This window comes from Lepidochelys kempii, chromosome 4 (genome assembly GCF_965140265.1).
Source record: "Lepidochelys kempii isolate rLepKem1 chromosome 4, rLepKem1.hap2, whole genome shotgun sequence".
Taxonomy (NCBI): Eukaryota; Metazoa; Chordata; order Testudines; family Cheloniidae; genus Lepidochelys; species Lepidochelys kempii.
The window spans coordinates 103,871,104-103,896,098 of NC_133259.1; positions in this window are offsets into that span (position 1 = coordinate 103,871,104).

Sequence of the window (24,995 nt, forward strand, 5' to 3'; positions counted from 1 at the left end):
AGTGCTGACAAGGCCAATTCAATCAGGGTGGTTATGGTCCACTCCCAATAATTCATGAGGAGGTGTCAATACCAAGAGAGGGCAAATTGCTTTTGTAGTGAGCCAGCCTCTCCGAGTCCCTATTCAAGCCCAAAATAATGGTGTTAAGTTTGCAAATGAATTGTAGCTCTGCTGTTTCTCTTTGAAGTCTGTTTTTGAAGGTTTTTTTGTTGAAGGATGGCTACTTTTAAATCTGTTATCGAATGTCCAGGGATATTGAAGTGTTCTCCTACTGGCATTTGTATGTTACCATTGCTGATGACTGATTTGTGTCCATTTATTCTTTTACATAGGGACTGTCCGATTTGGCCAATGTACGTGGCAGAGGGGTGTTGCTGGCACATGATGGCATATATCACATTAATATATGTGCAGGTGAATGAGCCCCTGATGGTATGGCTGGTGTGGTTGGGTCCTCTGATGGTGTCGCTAGAGTAGATATCGGGACAGAGTAGGTAACAGAGTTTGTTTCAGTGATTTGTTCCTGGGTTAGTGTTTCTGTGGTGTGGTGTGTAGTTGCTGGTGAGTATTTGCTTCAGGTTGGGAGACTGTCAGTAAGCGAGGACTGACCTGCTTCCCAAGGTCTGTGAGAGTGAGGGATTGTTTTCCAGGATAGTTTGTTGATCATTGATGATGTGCTGGAGAGGTTTTAGTTGGAGGCTGTATGTGATAGCCAATTGTGTTCTGTTCTTTTGCTTGCTGGTCCTGTCCTGTAGTAGGTGACGTCTGGTTACTCTCTCTGTCAATTTGTTTCCTCACTTCCCCAGGTGGGTATTGTAGCTTTAAGAATGCTTAATAAAGATTGTGTAGATAAAATAGCTTGTAGGTAAAAAATCTTGATAAAGATCTTGTATATCTTTATAAATAATCCATTGCAATCAACATACTACACTGACTATGGTGAGAGATTGTGCCATGCACTCCGAAAGAAACTGAGGAACCACCTGATCAGCATCCTGTACAACAAACAGGAGAAGATCAAGAATGAGCTCTCAAAACTGGAGACTCTGATTCAAAACCAACCTTCCAAACAAACTTCCATGTGGCTGGACTTTACAAAAACAAGACAACCTATTTACAACCCACACTTTAATTCTCTGCAGAGGAAAAAGGACAGTAAGATATCTAAAGTCTTACATGCCATAGGGGGCTGCAACAGTGGTACCCTTAACTCACCCAACAATATTGTTAATCTATCCAACCACACACTTAGCCTGGCAAAAGAGTTTGTTCTATCTCGGGGACTCTCTTTCTGCCCCACCACCCCCATGCACATGGTACAGTTCTGCAGCGATCTAGAAGCCTACTTTTGCCGTCTTCGACTCAAGGAATATTTTCAAAACACCACTGAACAGTGCACTGACCCACAGGAACCCTCCTACCAACACTACAAGAAGAACTCTGTGTGGACTCCTGATGGTCAAAATTATAGACTGGACTTCTGCACAGAGTGCTTCTGCACTCTATGAAGTTGTGAACAAATACCATCATTTGCCCCATAACCTCAGCCGTACAGAACACAATGCCATCCACAGCCTCAGAAACAACTCTGACATTATAATTAAAGGGGCTGACAAAGGAGGTGCTGTTGTCATCATGAACAGGTCAGATTACAAACAGGAGGTTGCCAGGCAACTCTCCAACACCACATTCTGCAGGCCACTATCCTCCAATCCCACTGAGGAGTACCAAAATAAACCACACCATCTGCTCAAGAAAATCCCTGCTATAGCACAGGAACAAATCTACACAGACACACCCCTAGAGACACAACTAGGGGTATTCTGCTACCCAAGATCCATAAACCTGGAAATCCTGGACTCCCCATCAACTCAGGCATTGGCACTCTTACAGCAGGATTATCTGACTATTTGGACTCTGTCCTCAGACCCTACACTACCAGCACTCCTAACTATCTTCAAGACACCACTGACTTCTTGAGGAAACACAATGCCCTGGTGATCACCATGGATGTAGAAGCTTTTTACACCAATATTCCACACAAGGATGGACTACAAACAGTCAGGAACAGTATCCCTGATGAGGCCATGGCACACCTGGTGGCTGAGCTTTGTGACTTTGTCCTCACCCACAACCATTCCAGATTTGGGGACAACTTATACCTGCAAGTCAGCGGCACTGCTTTGGGTACCTGCATGGCCCCACAGTATGCCAACATTTTGATGGCTGACTTAGAACAACACTTCCTCAGCTCTCGTCCCCTAGCGTCCCTCCTCTACTTGCGCTACACTGATGACATCTTCATCATATGGACCCACGGGAAGGAGGCCTGTCAAGGTTCCTTCCCCACTCTGAACGCTAAGGTACAGATGTGGGGACCTGCATGAAAAACCTCCTAAGCTTATCTTTACCAGCTTAGGTCAAAACTTCCCCAAGGTACAAAATATTCCACCCTTTGTCCTTGGATTGGCCGCTACCACCACCAAACAAATACTGGTTACTGGAAGAGCTGTTTGGACACGTCTTTCCCCCCAAAATACTTCCCTAAAACCTTGCATCCCACTTTCTGGACAAAGTTTGGTAAAAAGCCTCACCAATTTGCCTAGGTGACTACAGACCCAGACCCTTGGATCTTAAGAACAATGAACAATCCTCCCAAAACTTGCACCCCCCCCTTTCCAGGGAAATGTTGGATAAAAAGCCTCACCAATTTGCATAGGTGACCACAGACCCAAACCCTTGGATCTGAGAACAATGAAAAAGCATTCAGTTTTCTTACAAGAAGACTTTTAATAGAAATAGAAGTAAATAGGAATAAAGAAATCCCCCCTGTAAAATCAGGATGGTAGATACCTTACAGGGTAATTAGATTCCAAACATAGAGAACCCCTCTAGGCAAAACCTTAAGTTACAAAAAAGATACACAGACAGAAATAGTTATTCTATTCAGCACAATTCTTTTCTCAGCCATTTAAAGAAATCATAATCTAACACATACCTAGCTAGATTACTTACTAAAATTTCTAAGACTCCATTCTTGGTCTATCCCCAGCAAAAACCAGCATATAGACAGACACACAGACCCTTTGTTTCTCTCCCTCCTCCCAGCTTTTGAAAGTATCTTGTCTCCTCATTGGTCATTTTGGTCAGGTGCCAGTGAGGTTACCTTTAGCTTCTTAACCCTTTACAGGTGAGAGGAGCTTTCCCCTAGCCAGGAGGGATTTCAAAGGGGTTTACCCTTCCCTTTATATTTATGACAAGGCCCTTGAAGAATTCCACCTGGATTTCAACAATTTTCACCCCACCACCAACCTCAGCCTAGACCAGTCCACAAAAGAGATCCACTTCCTGGACACTGCTGTGCAAATAAGTGATGGTCTCATAAACACCACCCTATACGGGAAACCTACTGACCACTATACTTATGGCCTGTGATGGGATGTTAGATGGGGTGGGATCTGAGTTACTACAGAGAATTCTTTCCTGGGTGTCTAGCTGGTGAGACTTGCCCACATGCTCAGGATTTAGCTGATCACCATATTTGGGGTCGGGAAGGAATTTTCCCCCAGGGCAGATTGGCAGTGGCCCTGGGGGTTTTTCACCTTCCTCTGCAGCCTGGGGCAGGGGTCACTTGCTGGAGGATTCTCTGCATCTTGAAGTCTTTAAACCACAATTTGAGGACTTCAATAGCTCAGACATAAGTTAGGGGTTTGTTTCAGGAGTTGGTGGGTGAGATTCTGTGGCCTACATTGTTCGGGGGTCAGACTAGATGATCACAATGGTCCCTTCTGACCTTAAAGTCTATGATTCTTACCTACAGCTTCCATCCAGGACACATCACACGATCCATTGTCTACAACCAAGCTCTAAGATACAGCCTTATTTGCTTCAATCACTCAGATATAGACACACACCTACAAGGTGCTAACTTCCTGCAGCCCACTAGGAACACTCTCCTCTGTCCTTAGCCTTACTGCAGCAACTGACTCTGCTCTGCAACTCCCATATATATGAGCCTGGTGGGTCCTGATTGGTTGCTCCGTGTAACCTTTCTCTGATTAGCTTCTCCCGGCACAGCCTCTTTAGGCTGCTTTTAAACCTTTCTATCTTGTGTGGGGTGAACGCCCCCATCACAAAGACAAGTCAGGTATTTTTGCTCTTACTGCTAATAACAGACAGTGAATTTCAGAGAAATTGGGATACGAGACTGGAGCAATGATGGTACTATATTTAAATTAGGAAAAGATAGCTGGAAAAGTATTTCTGATTATTTAGCTTGTGTACTGGAAATGAAATGTGTGGTACATATGTATCCAACCAGTACACAAGGAAATGCTTAGTAAGAGTTAAAAAAAAAAAAATAGAAAAAAATACCTGAAACTTTGTTTTAGGATATGAAGGCTGCTGAAAAATTCTGTGCTGAACATTAATGAGGAAAAAGGAATGGATTACGTTTGGCAAGCTTTTAGAGCGAAAAATACCATTGTAGGTCATCTGATCTTACAGTTAATTGCAGTTACATCTTAACCTTTCTTTAGCTGAAAGCATCACTGAGCACTAAACAACCAAGGATTTTATTTAAACAGCTTATTTTTCCAGAAACCATGATGAGTACTAATCAAGAGTCACATTTTAATAGTGTCTTCATAGCAGTTTTCTGATGCAGCATGAATAATTGCATGCCATCTGTATCTTTCCACTTTCATAACAAATCTCAGTTACTGAATTGAAAACTAAACTTGCTGATCTATTCAGTGCATTGAATTCATGCATGAAGTGCTACGAAATATCAAAGAATGTGAATATTTACGTACCTTTCCCTTGGAAAAAATGTATTCAATTTTCTCTGATGGCAAGTACTTTGTTCTCTTACACTGTGAAACATGCATATGTGGTGCAGTAATTTACTGCACTAGCTTTTCAGCTGTGCAGACCTATACTGAAATATTGATTGGGTTACAAGTGAAAATGTGTTTGTGGTCTTATCATTGCCCCAGTAGGTATTTGACCACATTGCAAAAGCATCACGCAATTCAGAACAATTGGCAGTCTCTGGTCAAGAGAGGCCTTCAGCTGGAATTTTAAGGCATTGTAGGTCAAGATTTAAGAGCACTGAGAGATGTGTGCTAGAAAACTTACTTAGCACACTGCTTGGGTCTGAACAGAACTGCAGGTCTCTCACTTTCAGGAGCACTAAACTGACCCATATACTTCGGGGGTGGGGAGAAGAAGGGAAAACATCCAAATTTGTACATATGAGATGGTTCATCTTGGTTAATTCTGTGTGTAATTGCACATGCTAATATCTTAAAAGCCACATCTCTCCAAGAACCAAAGTATCTTGCTAATAACAAGTGTTACTCACTTTTGTCCCAGGGAGCAGGAGAAAAACAATGGACAAAATTCCTCCGTAGCCCCATTTCTCCCACCCACAAGGATACAAATAATTCCCACCTTCTTCCTATAATGTTATAGACAAGAGAGCCCATTTTATTACTTGTTTTTTGTTATTATTATTATTTATTATTTATTTTTAACAAGCAAGATTTTCACTATTTCTTAAAAATCACAGATTTAACTTTAGGAGAAATTATGGAATCAGTCCCCAAATCTACATTTTTACATGTAAATCCATAGAATAAGTGTGTCTGGTGGTAATATAGAATGTTATAACAGTCTTGGAACTGAACATAGTTAGTCCTTTAAAAATAAAGTAACATTTCCTTTATTTAATATACTCTTAATAACCATATTACAGTCTGGCATACCAAACAGCGTTACTTTATGTTACTTTACATTTATATCACTCTGAGACTGATATAGTCCTATGTGACATGTTGTACCTAAATGTGCCAACCAAGAAATTAAAATCTGTGATTTTAAGGAAGAAATATTGAAAGAGCCCACTTATAAAACAAAACAAATAACAAAACAAAATTTGGGTTGCCTCCGTAAAATATTGCTGGCAATTAGAAAGCTGAATGTCAAGAACAATGCAGTCCCTAAAACAGAGAGCACCCACTGGCATGTGTACTACTCACAGTTCCTTTCAGACAATTTGAGACATCAATATTTAACATCACCATCATTACAACCCTACAAAATTCCTGGCCATGAAAAACATGCCACAGACAGTGAAATCTGGTTTCCCCCATGAAATCTGGTCCTCTTGGTAAACTTATTTGATATGCTTTTGGAGGATCCTTCACTCTGCTCAATATTTCACATTTAACAACCAACGACGGTATAAAATTTCATTCCCCAGTATGGAAAAAAATCAACACATTAAGGGTGGGTGTACACTTGATACACAGTTACATGTGTCTTTTGTGTCATAACTCCCCTATTGTCTACGTTTGAAGCTCTGAAGCATGTTCCTATACCTGCTCTATATTGCACTGTTGATGTGGACAAGGGGCATGTACCAGGTCATGGGTATTGATAGTACTCTAGAGCCATTCCCACAATGCATTGATTCCATTTCTGCCTGACCCTTATCTGAACACATAGAGGTCCCTCACCCCCAATCTCCCTAACCCCCAAGTTCCTGTTCTCCTGCCAGCAGTAGCAGTAGGGACCTACACTGAGCATTTCAGAACAGTTTTTTGGCAAAATATATTGATCAGTAAAAGTAATCTTAGCCCAAGAGCATCTATCTGCTTTCTGAAACACATACAGGTTTTGTTCATGTTTGCTCAGAGCACTCTGTCCTCCATGCCTTTGTCTCAGTGAGCCAGAACATTCACATGTACTAGGATATTTCATGGAGGCTGTCCCAGTTTTTCATAGCACATCCCATTAACTTCTTTTGAGACATTCTGAAAAATCTTGGTTTTTCACTTCACCAATCAATACATTTGGAGGCTAACTCCCAGAGGAAATTAGCTGTCTTACTACCACTTTAGGCTCCTAAATCCAAACTTTAGATCCTAAACCCCCTCCTCAGCTGTCACCTAACCCTGTAGGTACCTAAAGTCTCTAGGCACCAACGTTTCTGCTGCTGAAGTACCGTAAATTTCTACCAGTAGCCATGTGCAATCCTGTCTAAATCCTTACACCACTGAGTAGCAAGTGCTTATGCCTTGGTAGGTCGTCAAACTAGACATCCCCCTGCCTATCTTGCCTGCAATGCCTCATCCAGGAGACATTTTTATACCCAATGGTTAGTACACTGAGCTGGGATGTGGAAGATCAGAAACATTCAAATCCCCTCTCTACTTGATTCAGAGCAGGGATTTGAATGCTGATCTCCACCCCCTAGGTGAGTGCCCTTAACACAGACCACTGTGGAGTGAGTATCTTTCAATCTTTCCTGTTGAATTTGTATAATCTACCACACCTGAGATACCACCAACACCATCACTGGTGAAAAATAACAGAGTGGCTTATGCACTTAACTCCAGGAGAGCATTTATAGCTGAGAAACCTACTCAAAGTTAGGCTTCTGAATCTCTTTGAGGGCGGCACTTAGGCTGCACCCCCGCCTTGGCATAGAGAGTACATCTGGAAAACGCCTTTGTGTGGAGGGGGTGGGAAGATCACAGGGTCAGGGACACAGTCAGAGTAATTTGAACACTATAACTGGACTCAAAGGAAATAAATGGGCTACTGCACTGGAGGGTGAAGGACTACAGCAATCACTCCAGAAGGGTACCTAGCACAAGTCCATGCTAGGATAAACTGGATCTGGTGCTCTCCGGGTTGCGCATATGGAGATGGAAGTCACACATGACCCTTTCCTCAACCCTGAAAGCATCATCATATGATGGGTCATCGATGACGGGCAGCAGGGACCTTGGAGGAAGTATCAGAGAAAGCCTCAGGAGACAGAAAGGAAGACTAGAATGTGATTCTGCACTTCTATAATATGATCCCAGTTGAGGAAGCTCTCCCAAGAAGTCTGGGTTGCCACCTTTCTAATGGCTGGTAACTGGACCTCCGACGCCCTACCTCCTGGTCTGCCTCTTCCCCCAAGTCCCCACCCTTGCTCTGCCTCTTCCCTCAGAACCTACCCCTTCTCCTACTCTTCCAGTGGCCCCGCCCCTTCATCTCCTCTTTCCCCAAAGTCCTGGCCTCTTCTCTGCCTCTCCGCCTGAGGTCTCATCCTCTTCTCAGCATCTTCCCCACAAAGCCCTGCCCTGCTCCACTTCTTTCTCCCAGATAAAAACAAAAAAAACAAAAAACCCTGGACATCATGACTTGCCAATGGCACGTGGACATACAAGCATTCTTAAAACTTCAATATTTACCTGGGGTAGTGAGGAAACAAATTGACAGAGCGAGATGGGTACCCAGAAGTCACCTACTACAGGACAGGACCAACAAGGAAAATAACAGAACACCTAGGTTAGTATTTTTGTTGGCCCTTGAGAAATTCCACCATGATTTCAACAATTTCCATCCCACCACCCTATATCGGAAACCTACTGACCACTATGCTTACCTACATGCCTCCAGCTTTCATCCAGACCACAACACATGATCCATTGTCTACAGCCAAGCTCTACGATACAACCGCATTTGCTCCAACCCCTCAGACAGAGACAAACACCTACAAGATCTCTATCAAGCATTCTTACAACTACAGTACCCACCTGCTGAAGTGAAGAAACAGATTGACAGAGCCAGAAGAGTACCCAGAAGTTACCTACTACAGAACAGGCCCAACAAAGAAAATAACAGAACGCCACTAGCCATCACCTTCAGCCCCCAACTAGAACCTCTCCAACGAATCATCAAGGATCTACAACCTATCCTGATGGATGACCCCTCACTCTCACAGATCTTGGGGGACAGGCCAGTTCTTGCTTACAGACAGCCCCCCAAAAGAAGCAAATACTCACCAGCAACCACACACCACACAACAGAACCACTAACCCAGGAACCTATCCTTGCAACAAAGTCCGTTGCCAACTGTGTCCACATATCTATTCAGGGGACACCATCATCGGGCCTAATCACATCAGCCACACTATCAGAGGCTCATTCACCTGCACATCTACCAATGTGATATATGCCATCATGTACCAGCAATGCCCCTCTGCCATGTACATTGGCCAAACTGGACAGTCTCTACATAAAAGAATTAATGGACACAAATCAGATGTCAAGAATTATAACATTCATAAACCAGTCGGAGAACACTTCAATCTCTCTGGTCACGCGATTACAGACCTAAAAGTGGTAATTCTTCAACAAAAAAACTTCAAAAAGAGACTCCAAGGAGAGACTGCTAAATTGGAATTAATTTGCAAACTGGATACAATTAACTTAGGCTTGAATAAAGACTGGGAGTGGATGTGTCATTACACAAAGTAAAACTATTTCCCCATACTTACCCGCCTCCCCCCCCCCCCGCCACCATTCCTCACATGTTCTTGTCAACTGCTGGAAACGGCCCACCTTGACTATCACTACAAAAGGTTTCCCCCCTCCTGCTGGTAATAGCTCACCTTACCTGATCACTCTGGTTACAGTGTGTATGGTAACACCCATTGTTTCATGTTCTCTGTGTATATAAAATCTCCCCACTGTATTTTCCACTACATGGATCTGATGAAGTGAGCTGTAGCTCACGAAAGCTTATGCTCAAATAAATTTGTTAGTTTCTAAGGTGCCACAAGTGCTCCTTTTCCTTTTGTGGATACAGACTAACACAGCTGCTACTCTGACTCCTCTTCAGTACTTTTAAGCCATGTGATGTCATTTGTAAGTGTTCTAGCCAGTTTTGGTGTTCCTGGTCCCCAGATCCATGAAAACAGGTTGGGGTGTAGTATGGCTAACAGAATGCAGACAGCAATATCTGTTAAAGTGTAGGTGTCTTGGCATTTAGCCACCAATGGCATGAGGTGGTGTGTCTCAGTTTCCCCTTCTACACAGCAGCACGGGCCTGTTATGCTTTTGCTGCTGTGCCAAGCTTCCAATCTGTTTACAGGTATAGGCTGAAAAGTAACGTGCTTGTGGGGCTGTCTTGTCACCATCCCTAGCATGTACAAAAGTATTTTCCATAGATCAGGTATGTCCCACTCTTTAAAGGGTTTACCACTAGTATGAATTCTTTTGTCTTATCCCATAGATAAATTAGCAAAAGACACAAGATTAACAGCAAATCTGCTGTGGACAGGTTTTGTTCACATGATTTAGCTTGTTTAGTGTCTACTGTATTTTCCCATTTCTTTGTGCCCCTGGTAGGCACTCTGATGCAGATTCTTCTGCCTCTTTGGAGAAGGCTTTTAATTCAGGCATGTGTCGGGGGCTGTGGCAAGGAAAGGGTGTACCACAACCATGCCTACCCTCAGCCCCTCCCTCTGGGTTTTCTCTGGGCTGGATCCCACTCCCTTGTGAAGTTTCACCCTCCTGATTTTTTCCCTCTTGCCTAAAATCACACATTCCTTCAAAGCTTGTAATGCCCTCCCCCACCCATCACTTATGTAAATGAAATGAGAGATTTGGTAGATAAGCCACATTATTCAATCCAGATCCCCTCTTAAGACTCCTGAATTTAACCTTGTAGGTTTCAGGTGTAACCTGAAACTGTTTCAAATTAAATTTTCCATAGTTTGAAGCATCATCAAAAGGCATCTTGTTGAATATGTCCAGAGCTCTACCAGTCAATTTTACTATCAACGTGGTCATCTTTTGATCTTTAGGGATTGCATAGAGGGTATACCGTCTCTCAAAGGTGATGAAATATTTGCCAGTATTGCTGGGTTCATCATACTGTGGACATAGTTGCTCCCATTTGTGGATTTTTGGGGAAGAGGAGCCAGCAGCTGAAGGGTTGTCTCTTCAACTCCATAACAGCCAGTTCATGCTTTTGGGCCTCCACAGCTCCCTTGTGGGCAACCTCCTCCCTGGCTGTTTCTGCCTCCACAGCTCTCTTGGGGGCAGCCTCCTTTGCATTAATTTCTAATTGTCTTAATTCCATCCATCTCTTATGTTAGTTTTCTCTCTCTCTTTTGCTTCCAGTCTATCCAACTCTAGTTTAGTAGCTGCTTCACTCGTAGTCATTTTCCTGCTTTCCTGTGCTGGGCCACACCCCCTCTGCAGGTCACTAAAACTTAGTTAACAGAGACTTTCCTAGTGTTCAGCCTTTCTGGGCAATTTGCAATTTGTGTAGTTCTAGCTTTTTCTGATCTTCACTCTTAGTTATTTTGCTTCCTTTTCTGTCCCTATTTCTCTTACCCGAAATAAGCAAACAGAAAATAACAAACCAGTAACCAATTTGTCTGTTCTCCAGCCACCACACTTAAACTCACTTAAAATCACTACCAGGATTTCAAAGCAATCAGCTGTGCACAGATCCTGCTCGACAATACCACTGTAACGATTCTGATTCTGGCGGGACCCAACTTTCCTGGGACTGGTGTCTTCAAGATCCATTGTCCGTTAAGTGCGTCTTGATTGGGTATTTAACTTGCACATTCCTTTCTCAAGAAGCTGACCAAATGCTTATTAAGGCTACTTAGAAGTTAAGCAAGTCCACAGCCAATATTCATAACTTAAATACAAAAATGATACATGCATACAAATAAGATGAATAGATTCAGTAGATCATAACCTTCACAGAGATATGTTACATGGCATATGTAGCATTAAATTTATTCCAGTTATATCATTCATATATATTACACACACACACACACACACACACACACACTCATAAGCATATTTCCATAAAGCCTTATCGGGGGGACAGTCACAGTTGGATACTAGAGGACAATGCTCTTCAAGGGGGCACCTAAAGTTAACATGCAAAGCAAAGGAAAGGCTTGTAGTGCGTCTGAGGAGATTGTCTGGGTGGCTAGCAGGCTGGAGTGACAAGGAACCTACACCCAGTTTAGCACCAATAAGTTTGTCTCTCTCTCACTCAGACAGGGGGTAGGTAGCAAGGTGACTCTCAGTGCTGAGTGCCTTGAGAAAGTGTCACACATAGCTACTTTACAAATAAGAGAGCTAGAATTCTATAAAAACAAGGTGTGAGAGTTTGAGTTAACTGGGAATTGGTCCTGCTTTGAGCAGGGGGTTGGACTAGATGACCTTCTGGGGTCCCTTCCAACCCTGATATTCTATGATTCTATGATGGATAAATAAGCAGCTCTGATCTGTTCATAGAAGATTATTTAAATCTTAAATAAAAATTGATTAAATTACAATTTAGGAGATTAAGGAATTTAAATAAATATGTTAAATACATGAGAGGAGACCTTAGTTTGACAGTGTATTGACTTTGCTTAGAAATATTTAACTGGGGGACATCCTGCTACAGAAAGTTTTATGAATAATTTTGTTAAGATGCTACAGAAAGGGGACAAATGCTGTATGTAGTTTATCAAAATAATTAAGTTACCTTCAATACAACCTTATAGAGAATCACGGGTGTTTAGAGACAATAGAATAGTAGAGCTGTAATGACAATTTTCAGCTCATCACAGGAAATCATGTTAACAAGGGAAATATACTACCACATGACATTTTAATACAACATGTAACCACAAAGTAAGAAATCAAATGATTAATTGCTACAAGGTGCCAAGTATCCAATCAAAAGTGCTTGCATTTCTCTGTTTTCCCTCCCCCACCAATGGGTCCCAGAGCCTGGACTCCAGCCCAGGCCTGAACAGCTACACCACAGTTAAACGGCCCTAGGGCCCAAGCCCCATGAGCAAAAGTCATCAGACCCAGGCCAGCCATGGGTGTTTAATTGCACTGTGGACATACCCTTAATGTCATAGACCCACCATTCCAGCCCCTCTGTCTCATCTTCCTTCTCCAGACATCAGCTGTCTGTGCAGTGATTTGGACATTCAGGCAGGTCATATCAAGATCCACAGCCATTCTGGGGATAACAATGTGCAAATTCAAAGGAATGAAAATTCTTCCACCCTTCCTAGGCTCAATCCTGAACAGACTCCTTGCCCCTCTTCCAGGCTCTGCAAAGTTCTCCCTCACTCTATTACAGAGAGCTGCCCCACAGGGCTTTCTATCTGGAGGACCAGTTCCTCTCAGTTGACAAACACTCAGAACTTCTTCCCTGTTGCCTCTCTTCCCCTAGGCCTGATTGAGGAGTCTCTGTCTCTTCAGCTGCTCTTTCCCTTCACAGACAACCCCACAGTACAAACTTCTGCTTACAGGCCCCTCTGGAAACATTTCAAATCCCAAATATTGTATGACAAAGAAATAAATATATATGAGAAACTCAACTCAAATGGTGAACTACTAAAAACTAAGGCCCAGATCCTCCAAGATGTTAGGTGCCTAACTCCTATTGATTTAGTGGAGATAGACACCTAAATACCTCTGAGGATTGGGACCTATGTGTTTGTATCCTGTAGACTCTCCTTGGAAATTGAAGCTCCCACTCTTCAGGACTGAGACCCTGAGGGTCTCCTCCAGCTACATAGTAGCAAGAATCATAGGATAGTAGGACTGGAAGGGACCTCAAGAGGTCACCTAGTCCAGTCCCCTGAACTCATGGCAGGACTAAGTATTATTTAGACCATTCCTGACAGGGTTTGTCTAACCTGCTCTTCAAAATCTCCAATGATGGAGATTTCACAAGCCCCCTAGGCAATTTATTACAGTGCTTAATCACCTAGACAGTTCGGAAGCTTTTCCTAATGTCCAACCTAAAACGCTTTTGCTCAGAGGTTAAGAAGAACAATTTTTCTCCTTCTGCATTGTAACAATCTTTATTGTACTTTGTTTCTCTTCTCCAGACTAAAAAAAACAGTTTTTTTTTTCAATCTTCTCTATAGGTAATGTTTTTTAGACCTTTAATCATTTTTGTTGTTCTTCTCCGGACTTCCTCCAATTTGTCCACATCTTTCCTGAAATGTGGCACCCAGAACTGGGCACAATACTCCAGCTGAGGCCTAATCATCATGGAGTAGAGTGGAAGGATTACTTCTCATGTCTTGCTTACCACACTTCTCTTAATACATTCCAGAATGATGTTTGCTTTTTTTGCAATCGTGTTACACTGCTCACTCATAGTTAGCTTGTGATCCACTCTGACCCCAGATCCCTTTATGCAGTACTCCATCCTAGGCAATCACTTCCCATTTTGTATATGTACAGATGATTGTTCCTTCCTAAGTGGAGTATTTTGCATTTGTCCTTACTGAATTTCATCCTATTTAATCAGAGCATTTTTCAAGTTTGTCCAGATCATTTTGAATTTTAATCCTATCCTCCAAAGCACTCGCAACCTCTCCCAGATTGGTATTGTCTGAAATTTTTATAATTGTACTCTCCATTCCATTATCTAAATCATCGATTAAGATACTGAACAAAACCAGACCCAGAACTGATCCTTATGGGACCCCGCTCGATATGCTCTTCCAGCTTGACTGTGAACCACTGATAACTATTCTCTGGGAATGGTTTTCCAGACAGTTATGTACCCATCTTATAGTAGTTCTATCTAGGTTGTATTTCCTTATTTTGTTTATGAGGAGGTCATATGAGACAGTATCAAAAGGCTTACTAAATTCAAGATATACCACATCTACCACTTCCCCCCATCCACAAGGCTTTTTACTCTGTCAAAGAAAGCTACTAGGTGTTACTTATTGTCTTCTATGTGTTTGCAGATTGATTGCTAATTATTTGCTCCATTATCTTTCCAAGTACTGAAGTTAACATGACTGGTCTGTAATTCCCCAGGTTGTCCTTATTTCCCCTTTTATAGGTGGGCACTATATTTGCTGTTTTTCCAGTCCTCTGGAATCTCTCCTTTCTTTCATGACTTTTCAAAGATAATTGCTAATGACTCAGACATCTCCTTAGTCAGCTGCTTGACTAGGATGTATTTCATCAGGCCTTGGTGACTTGAAGACATCTAACCTGTCTAAGTAATTTTTAACTCGTTCTTTCCCTATTTTAGCCTCTGATCCTACCTCATTTTCACTTGCATACATTTTGTTAGACATGAAATTGCTACTAACCTTTTTGGTGAAAGCTAAAAGAAAAATGTCATTGAGTATTTAGAAGTGGGCTTAGGTGCAGGCAATGGGTGCAGGAAATTACTCCCCTTCCATGAAGCTGGAGAAACTTTGGGCCTCTGAGGACTTGTTCTAGGGCAGTGCATCTATATGCTGATCTTTACTGATGTTAAATGCTGCAATCTAGCAACAGATTTATTAGATCATCCTTAGGGGGAGGGGAAAGTGTATATCTATAGCTAAGAATTATCTGTGCATTGACTGTACTGCAGTCATGTGGATTTCAGGAGACCAATTAATAACAAAGTCATAATATGGACTCCTCACTCGTATTGAAGAGTACTTTACTCCACAAAAAGCTGTGTTAAAGAGAATGGGTCTACACCTACAGTAAGATGCTAATAAAGTTGAGAAAAGGGTATCAGAATTTGGCCCTTAATTAGTAATTCTAGATCATTTAGTGAGAAAGAGCTATAATTTAGCTTAGTCTGGTTTAGTGAATGGTGCACTTGAGTGGGTTTTGTGAGACCATGGTTCTAGTCCCACCTCTGCCTCCAGCCTGCTGTGTGTTCTTAGGCAAGTCACTTTCCCTCTCTGTGATTCAGCTTTCCCATCTATAAATGGATAATGGTACTGACCTTCTTGTAAAACACTTGGAGATCTAAAAGCTAGGTATTATACTTAATCATTGATGGATCAGTTTTTTTTTTAATTGCAGAGATGGAATACCCATAAACTATTTGTTTACATTATTTCCCACTTTTCTGTTCATGTATGATAATCTTAAGAAGGCAAATAAATCATATTTTTTTTATGCTTAGTACTCCAAATATATATAAAAAAAATATAGCCGAGCTGTGCAGCCACAATGATGATGGCCTATCAGGAGATATTTGCATATTTTGATACTAGAGCTTCAGGTTGCTAACACTGTATATTCAATTTCTTTAATGAAGAAAAGTTTTTTTAGGCAGTAGGCATCAAAACAAGACAAAATATTGATCTCACTTGCATGAGGGCTCTCTCAAACATTCCAGGGTCAAAGAGGATTCTTGCAATTGCTCATATTTGAGTGAACCTACATGTAGACAAGTCTCAAAGCAGAAACTCATCATTTTCTAAGAAAATCCTCCACGTGGAAATCAATGCATAAAATGAAATAGCATATCAGAACTCTCAGGGGACATTTCAGGCCTTACAAAAGCTCCCCATGAATTCATAGCTCAGATCAGATATACAGTAAAGCTTCAGCAGCTAAAGCAGTTTACACCACATGACACAAACCTCTAGCAACCCCTTGCCAGATGTGGCCTTGGGGCAAGGTGATGTTGTGATATATCACTAAATGTAAATACAACAAACATATATACAGTTAACTCCAGGGGAGGGAACTATCTCACAGTTAAAACACTATGGGCTCAGAAATTTATGGAGCTTGTGATTCCGTTCATTGGGACTTTCGCCATTGTCCACTGAAGTCAAGAAGAGTCCTTCAATTAACTTCAGTGAACTTTGGATCAGGCCCTAAGAGGTCTCAGAGGACACAGAATGGTACAAATACACAATTAGTTTCCATTTCAAAATCCTTTCATTAAGAGCTATGATATCTTCAAGACACAAATATATATCCTTTTCCTTAAATTATGGCTGTGTACCCGTGACCTAACACAATACATGATACCAAAAAGGAAGGCATCGTTAACAGACCTTCACGGCCTCTTTTAGCAGGGTTTGAAAATAAGGCATATACCTCTAAAGAAACTTTAGGTAGAACTGGTTAAGAAAATGAAACAATCAATCAAACAAACACTACTTTGCAAAATTTCTCAACATTGTTTTATTTTGCAGGGTTTGAAATGGACCAATTTTTCATTATATTCAAAATGTTTAAGCTTTTTTATTTCTGTGTATCAATTTTTATGTTTTGTTTTTTCTTTCTTTTCTCTGTCCCCACTTTATTTTAACAGTCATTTTCGGGGGAGGGGAGAATTGAAATTTTAGCTGACAAATCATTGTACATTTGTAGGATTATAACTTATTTTCCCAATAAGCCTTTCTTTAAATAAAAAGAAAATTGGAGACGTGTTATTTGTGTGAGAGAGTAATCTAATCTATCTATCAATTAATCAGTTATCTGTCTATCTGAAGGTCCTGTGCCTTCTCTGCATGGATGTTAAAGATCTCAAAAGTCATTCATGTGATTAGGGGTTTGCTCCAGTGAGCTTGGCCCAGATTCTCCCACTTCACTGTAATGCAGTGTGCTGCCACCTTTTGCTCCAGAGGGAGCAAGGTTTCAGAGGTGTTATATGTATATAGTTGTCAAGTACTAGGATCCCCTAGGATTGAAAAGGTCTATGTTTGCGTAAAGTTTATTAAACATGAGTTGATATTTTGTGCATCCCAATTAATTGTGGTAAAAACATTGTTAAGGAACTGTTAGTACACTGCATGAGGCTTCTGAATGCTACTTGAAACCTCCATACTGAATGAATACACATACACACACACACACACACTCACACACACACACACACACACATATGCCATGTAACATATCTCTGTGAAGGTTATGATCTACTGAATCTATTCATCCTATTTGTATACATGTATCATTTTTGTATTTGAAGTTATGAATATTGGCTGTGGACTTGCTTAACTTCTAAGTAGCCTTAATAAGCATTTGGTCAGCTTCTTGAGAAAGGAATGTGCAAGTTAAATGCCCAATCAAGGAGCACTTAATGGACAATGGATCTTGAAGACACCAGTCCACATCTGAGCTTTCCCAGGAATGTGGTTTGGCTGGTAAGAAACTCAGTCATACATGGACATGTGACTTGAGCCCCTGTGATTCCAAAACTCCATTTTGTAGCTGGATTCTACACGGGGGAAAGGGGTGGTGTCCACCCACAGGAGAAAGTCTATTTAAACCCCTGGGAGACCCCTCCATTTCGTCTTCAGCTGGCTCAAGAGAGAGCCTCTCCATCCCCAAGGATATCTGAAAGAAACTGGAACAAAGGACATTAACTACAGGGGGTGTGAGTGATTTCTGGACCCAGACTAGAAGGAGACTAGTCTGTAAAAGGAAGCTTACTGGGTGGGGTTTTTAATCTGTATTCCGTTTTCTTAGACATAGACTGGCATGTTCTATTTTATTTTGCTTGGTAATTCACTTTGTTCTGTCTGCTATTTCTTGGAACCATTTAAATCTTACTTTCTGTATTTAATAAAATCACTTTTTACTTATTTTATTAGCTCAGAGTATGTATTAATACATGGGGAGGACAGCTGTGCATATCTATCAGTGTTATAGAAGGCAAACAATTTATGAGTTTACCCTGTATAAGCTTTATACAGGATAAAATGGATTTATTTGGGGTTAGGACCCCATTGGGAGTTGGGCATCTGAGTGTTGGATACAGGAACACTTCTTATGCTGCTTTCAGATAAGCCCACATTTGTTAGGGGACGTGGTTCAGACCTGGGTTTGAGTTTTCAGCAGGCTAGCAGGTCTGGCTCAAACCAGGCAGGTCACTGAAGATCCAAGCTGGGAGGGCAGGGAAAGCAGGGGCAGAAGTAGTCTTGGCACATCAGTTGGCAGCCCCAAGGGGGTTTCTGTGGTCCAACCAGTCGCACCAACCTCTGTCACTGGACATTCACAGAAATAACCAAGCTGGCTGTCTCCAAAGAGACAGGGTACACTCCAGTGGGTTTGGTTCTGATGAGGCTTCACACTTAAATTCATCTCAGTGATATTAAATAATACAACCAATAATATGTTTATTAATAAAAACAGATATAAGTGGAAATGGGATTGGTAACAAATCATACAAAAGTAAAACACATTTCTAAGATACTAAACTACACTCCTTTATCTGAAACAGTTTCTCACACTGAGTCCTTTTGCAGAGCTTGCTGATTTTTCATTCAAGTCAGATCCAGATCTTTCATGGATCACCCCCTTCCAGTCACGGGTGTTCCCCAGTGAAATGTATAACAAAATGTTTTTTTGCTTCTCCTTATACTTCCCCAAAACTCATTGTTTGACCCCACAGACAAGACAAACTCCTGTGATTTTAGCCTCTGATGTTTGTAGGCTCCGATTTCACATCCCCCGTCAGCTTGGCTTTTCCTGTTGACTTAGATGCAAATGCAGCTCCCTTTGTGTTTTGGCTTTTGCAATGCTTGATGTACATCAGAGGCCTGGGCAGATAGGTAAATCAACATTTCTTTGTCTAGAATAAACTTGTTTTTCAACCCCGCCTGGTGCATCGTTTAAACATATTTTTAGTACATACATAGAATCATAGAATATCAGGGTTGGAAGGGACCTCAGGAGGTCATCTAGTCCAACCCCCTGCTCAAAGCAGGACCAATCCTCAACTAAATCATCCCAGCCAGGGCTTTGTCAAGCCTGACCTTAAAAACTTCTAAGGAAGGAGATTCCACCACCTCCCTAGGTAACCCATTCCAGTGCTTCACCACCCTCCTAGTGAAAAAGTGTTTCCTAATATCCAACCTAAACCTCCCCCACTGCAACTTGAGACCATTACTCCTTGTTCTGTCATCTGCTACCACTGAGAACAGTCTAGAGCCATCCTCTTTCAGGTAGTTCAACTACCCCATTTCAGGTAGTTGAAAGCAGCTATCAAATCCCCCCTCATTCTTCTCTTCCGCAGACTAAACATCCCCAGTTCCCTCAGCCTCTCCTCATAAGTCATGTGTTCCAGTCCCCTAATCATTTTTGTTGCCCTCCGCTGGACGTTTTCCAATTTTTCCACATCCTTCTTGTAGTGTGGGGCCCAAACTGGACACAGTACTCCAGATGAGGCCTCACCAATGTCGAATAGAAGGGAACAATCACGTCCCTCGATCAATTATCCCTCACAGAGAGTGTGCCAATCACATGTCATTTATGATGTTTTAGCCAGTCCTTCAGCCACCCGCTGGCCGGGCTGTCAGTGGCACCGGACACCTGATTGGCTTAGTGCACCACAGCCCAGAATCCCTAAGCAATCCATCAGCCTCAGCCTCCCAAGGAGCTGGGATTACGGTGGGCGCCAGTGTGCCTGGTTAGTATGCACATACAACTAACTCCTTAATTATCACTCAGACATGTATCCTTTAATGCTTATGATGACCAGTATAATATAAGCTTTAATTTAATTCCTCACGCAACAGTCTTTACAGACAAATACCATGGCAGAGACATGTTAGGTGTACTGAATTTGACAGGCTTCATAGGAATTGCTATTACAGGACAGTGAACCCTTTGCAAGTTGGCACTGAGGGTCTCTTATGGCCACCCAATGTAAAAATGGCATAGGGTATCTTTTTATTGTCTCTGAGGGCTAGTTTCTGATACCCTTACTCACATTGAGTATCATCCTATTAATTGAGTAGCGTCATTCATTTCAATGGGGGTTATTCCTGGAGTCAGATGCACCTCCCTCAGATGGTAAGTGTATCAGAGTCTGGTCTTCAATGATTTTTTGCACTAAATGTTTCCAGTCTACAAAAAAAACTTGTTTTACTGCCCTGAAAACACCACCTGGTCTCTGGGTCAAGTTGTGTTCTTTCCTCATGCACCACCACCATTAATAAAAATTCTGAAAGCTAAATGAGATCTGCAATTACACCTATGTACAGCCATTGATTGCAAATGAAGAACTCAGTGATTGCTGTGCAACCGTATTTTCTTTAATAATCCTGTTTCATCCTGCCTTGTATAGGCATTTGTATAGCTGTACAAAATGGAGCCAGAGAATTTAGGGGAAAGGGAGGAGGTACGCCCTGCCTCCTTAAAACAACATGCCTACAGGTAATGCCCAGGGGTGAGTGAACACTGCACCTCCCCTTACCGTGGGTTATCCTGGATGGAAATGTGGTCTAGTGGATAGCATATTGGACTGCAAATAACCAGGACACTTGTATTCCATACCTATCTTTGGCTCTTGCGTACTTTGTGACTCTTGACAAGACACTGAACCCTGGGTACAATGTCTTCATGTGTAAAAAGTCACCTTCCTTTATAAAGTGCTTTGAGCTCTACAGAGAAAGTGCTATATAAACTACATAAAATTAAATTGCACAATCCATCTATAAGATGAATACAACACTGTTTTTTGGTTTAGTATATATATGGTTCTTGTATTGTATTACTCTTTGCATCCATAACATATTTGATTCTTATTTAATAGCAATACCTATACTTATTGCAGATGCTGTGGGAATCATTCTGTATTTTTTATGAGGAGTGGTTCATAATGGAGAGCAATAATTCAATTAAATACATGACAAATTTAGATAAAATAAAAGGATTACAAACACATGTAGTGACAATATGAAGCTCATATACAAAAATGTAATTCTCTGAATACAGATTGCTCTACTACAAAATATACAATTTATTTCAAATAAACAACCAATGGGTGCTCTACAAGCTTTGTTTACTTTATTATATCATTCTGTAAAGTGCGTTTGAAAGAAATACTATACATGGGTTGAGCCAGAAAGCAAAGAAGATTGAGCATTGCAAGGGAGATGTTAGAAGAATGTGAAAATGGATATAATCTGAATTGTGCAGTTTAATTCTTTTAGTACAAGGTATTTCTAATGCACACACTCAGTATCTTATTTCTATCTTCTGGGCCATTCCAACAGTACAGTTTATTTAAGTATTGTTAAATTTCATTTTATCACCTTTAAATGTACGTAATCAACAAAGTGTATCTTTAAATCTATTCAAGTGCAGTGTTTTTTTCCAGCGAATGGCACTGAAGTAAGCTAACCTGCAACACTGACAAGCATGTATGGTATATCTGTCATAAAGGTTTGCTATCAGCTTAATTCTTTAATTACATAGTTAGTCTTATAACATTTAGCCACAAGCCTCAAAAATGTTTAATTAAAATATTAGGAAAATAAAATTATAATGTGTAACAGACTGCATTAGCAAGCTTTCACTCTTACCAAGATAAGAATGGTACCAGTAAATTCCAGGAAAAGAAAATGAGGAGCCATAATTCAGGAAAAAGGCAAATGCTAAGTCATTCATAGTAAAATGTGAGATGCATTTTGCATAGCTCCTCAATATTCCTTTCGTCTGGTGGATAGTTATTTGGATGAGCAGCTTTATAGGTGAACTGCAAAACTTTAATGAAAACTGAGTTAGTCTCAGAAATCCATGATAGATTCTTCAACTAACTAAGCAGTGAAGCCTGTTTAGCACTAGTTTAATATTTCCTTTTTACCTCCTTTATTTAAATATCCATCTATCGATTGATATGAAACCTGTGGATTCATGCAAATTTTCTGTCATGCTGGGAAAGAGTTAAGCATGTAGCTCATTCCTGTTGTCTGGGTGTCTCATACAAGCAAAACCATATCAAACTTTATTATAGGTAGAGTATTTTCTTTCTGAATTTGTCTAGCTTTGCTTCCAGATATTGAACCATGTTCTCTGCTAGATTGAAGAGCTGCCATTAGATCTTTGTTCCCCTTGTAGATACATATGGACTACGATCCATTCATGAAATTAGAATTCCACATGTTTGGGTTAGGGCTCCCTGGGGATGCATTATAGTTACAAAAGTTGTAACTGTGCTAGGGTTAGGAACAGTTGGACTCCCTGGGCTAGAGGAAGGGGTATAGTTGGTTCAGCTTCCTGGTAGAGTTAGGTTACAAAGGCAGAACCCCCCTGGTGAATTTTAGAGCTGGATTCTGTGGGGCTTCTCGGGCTATGGTTAGAACTGGGGATGGTAGTGCTCCCCTGGCTAGGGTGAGGGCTGGGTCTGGAAGCATTCTCTGACATAGGGTGGTATACAAAGGGTAGGGCTTCAATGGCTAAATTTAGGACTGGGGCTGGCAGGACTCCCCAAGCTCATGTTAGGGTTGGAGTAGCTTCGACTTCCCATATTAGTGTTCAGGTTGGGAAGCAAGAGCTTCATGAATTAGGGTTAAGCCTGGGGACAGTACAGCTCCCTGGTTAGAACTGGAATATTTAGAGTTCTGTGGACTACAGTTATGATTACAAATTAGAGGGGTATCTTGGCTAGATCTAGGGCTCAGGGTGATTTGGATCCCTCACCTTGAGTTAAAAAAAAAGGTAGGGTACCTGGGCTAGGCTTAGGGCTTGGGATGGTACCACTCTCCAAGGTAGGGTTAGACCTTGAGGCAGTAGAATTCTCTGGGCTAGCGTTAGGCTTACAGAAGGTAAGGACCCCAACTAAGTTTAGGGCTGGGGTCAGTAGAGATCTCTGGGCTAGGGCTGGGATTACAAAGGATAAGGCTATCTGGCTAAACTTAGATCTGGGTTCAGTGGAGCTTTCTGAACCCTGACCCCAGCCAGCAGGGCCCACTGGCATGGCTCGTGACCTAAGCCCAGAAATCTCTATCTTTAGTAACCTTAACCCTAGCCCAGGAATCCCTACCCTTTGGAATGCTAACTATAACCCAGGGAGCTGTAGTGGTATGAGTCCAGAACCTACCTTGGGGAACCTTACCATTTGGAACCCTAACCATAGTCATGGGAACCTTATTGGTCCTGCTCTAAATCTAGCCTGGGGAGCACATTCTACCTTAACCCTAATGGAGCCCTGCCTTTTTTTCATTCTAACCCTAGCCCAGGGATCACTACCTTTTATAACCCTAGACCAGGGAGCCAAAATGGCTCCATTCCTGACCCTGGCTGGAGAGTAAGGGAAGGGAAAGGGGATGGGGAGGATTGGAAGCCTGAAAGCTTGACATTTGGGGAAAAGACTCAGATTGGATGAGGAGATGGGGGAGGAAAATGGGACTGAGAACCAGGGGAGTAAGGGCATGGGAGACAGGCCCCATGTAGAGCAGGGGACCAGGGAATAACTTGAACTGGCTAGAGAAACCTGGATGGGGGCATTGAGATTGGACAAAGAGCCCAAGGAGGGAGATTGGTACCAGGAACCAGTTGGGATGGGGAACATGGGAGGTGGTGGGAAACTGGAGGCCACGGTGGGGTAGTGGGCAGATTAGCTGAGGAGCTGTGAATGGGGAATGGTGTGCAAGGAGACTGGGACTGGAAGAAGTGGTGGGAAAACTAGGAAGGAGAGTCCAGGGACAAAAGTCCTGAGAAGTGGAGACTGGGATTGGCTAGGTGAGGAGAATGGGACTGGAATAAGGAGCCAGTGGTGGGGAAAAGACAAGACTGGTACATGGGCAGGGTGGAAATAATGAGGCAGAAAGGGTTACCCTTGGTGGGGGGTCTGAACAGAAGTCTGCACCCACTAGAGCTCATTCCTCTCCAAGGCCTAGAGTGGAAACCAGGATTCCCAAGTTTCATTTCATTTCTCTGCTGTCAGCAAATGTCTGTGAAACCCATTGGCAAAGCATCCCATTTCGTTCTAGGTCTGATCCACATAGAGCAGTGGTTTTCAAATTTCATTGCACCGCGACCCCCTTCTGACAACAAAAATTACTACATGGGCCCAGAAGGTGCGACCAAAGCCAAAGCCTAAGCCCTATTACCCTGGGAGGAGGGGTGGGGCAAAGCTGAAGTTCAAGAGCTGCAGCCCTAGGCATGGGACCTGTAATCTGAGCCCTGCCAGCCATGGCTTCAGCTTTGGCCCCAGATGGTGGGGCTCTGGCTTTGGCTTCAGCCCTGGACCCAGCAAGTCTAAAAGCAGCCCTGGCAACATGACCCGCTTTGGGGTCCCGACCCACAGTGTGAGAACTGCTGACATAGTATGACAATAGAATATTACAGCTATCAGTTACCCCATTAGCTGATGTAGCAGAGGGCTATAAATCTAGAAATGTTGTCTCCTTGCCAACTGAGGCAGACGTACGAATGTAGATTTCAAATATGAGGTAGACGAAATAACATTTTGATTTTTACAAAGTAACAGCTTGAGTCATATTGTGGAAAATATACTTTATATCTTCTTCACTAATCAGCTGTGCCACGGAATGAATACCTGCAATAATTTGGCTCTGTTGTGCTCTCTGACAGAACTGACAGAACTGCTTCAATTACTAGTTCCTATTGCTACTGCTTCTCCTCATGCCGCTGCTCACAAC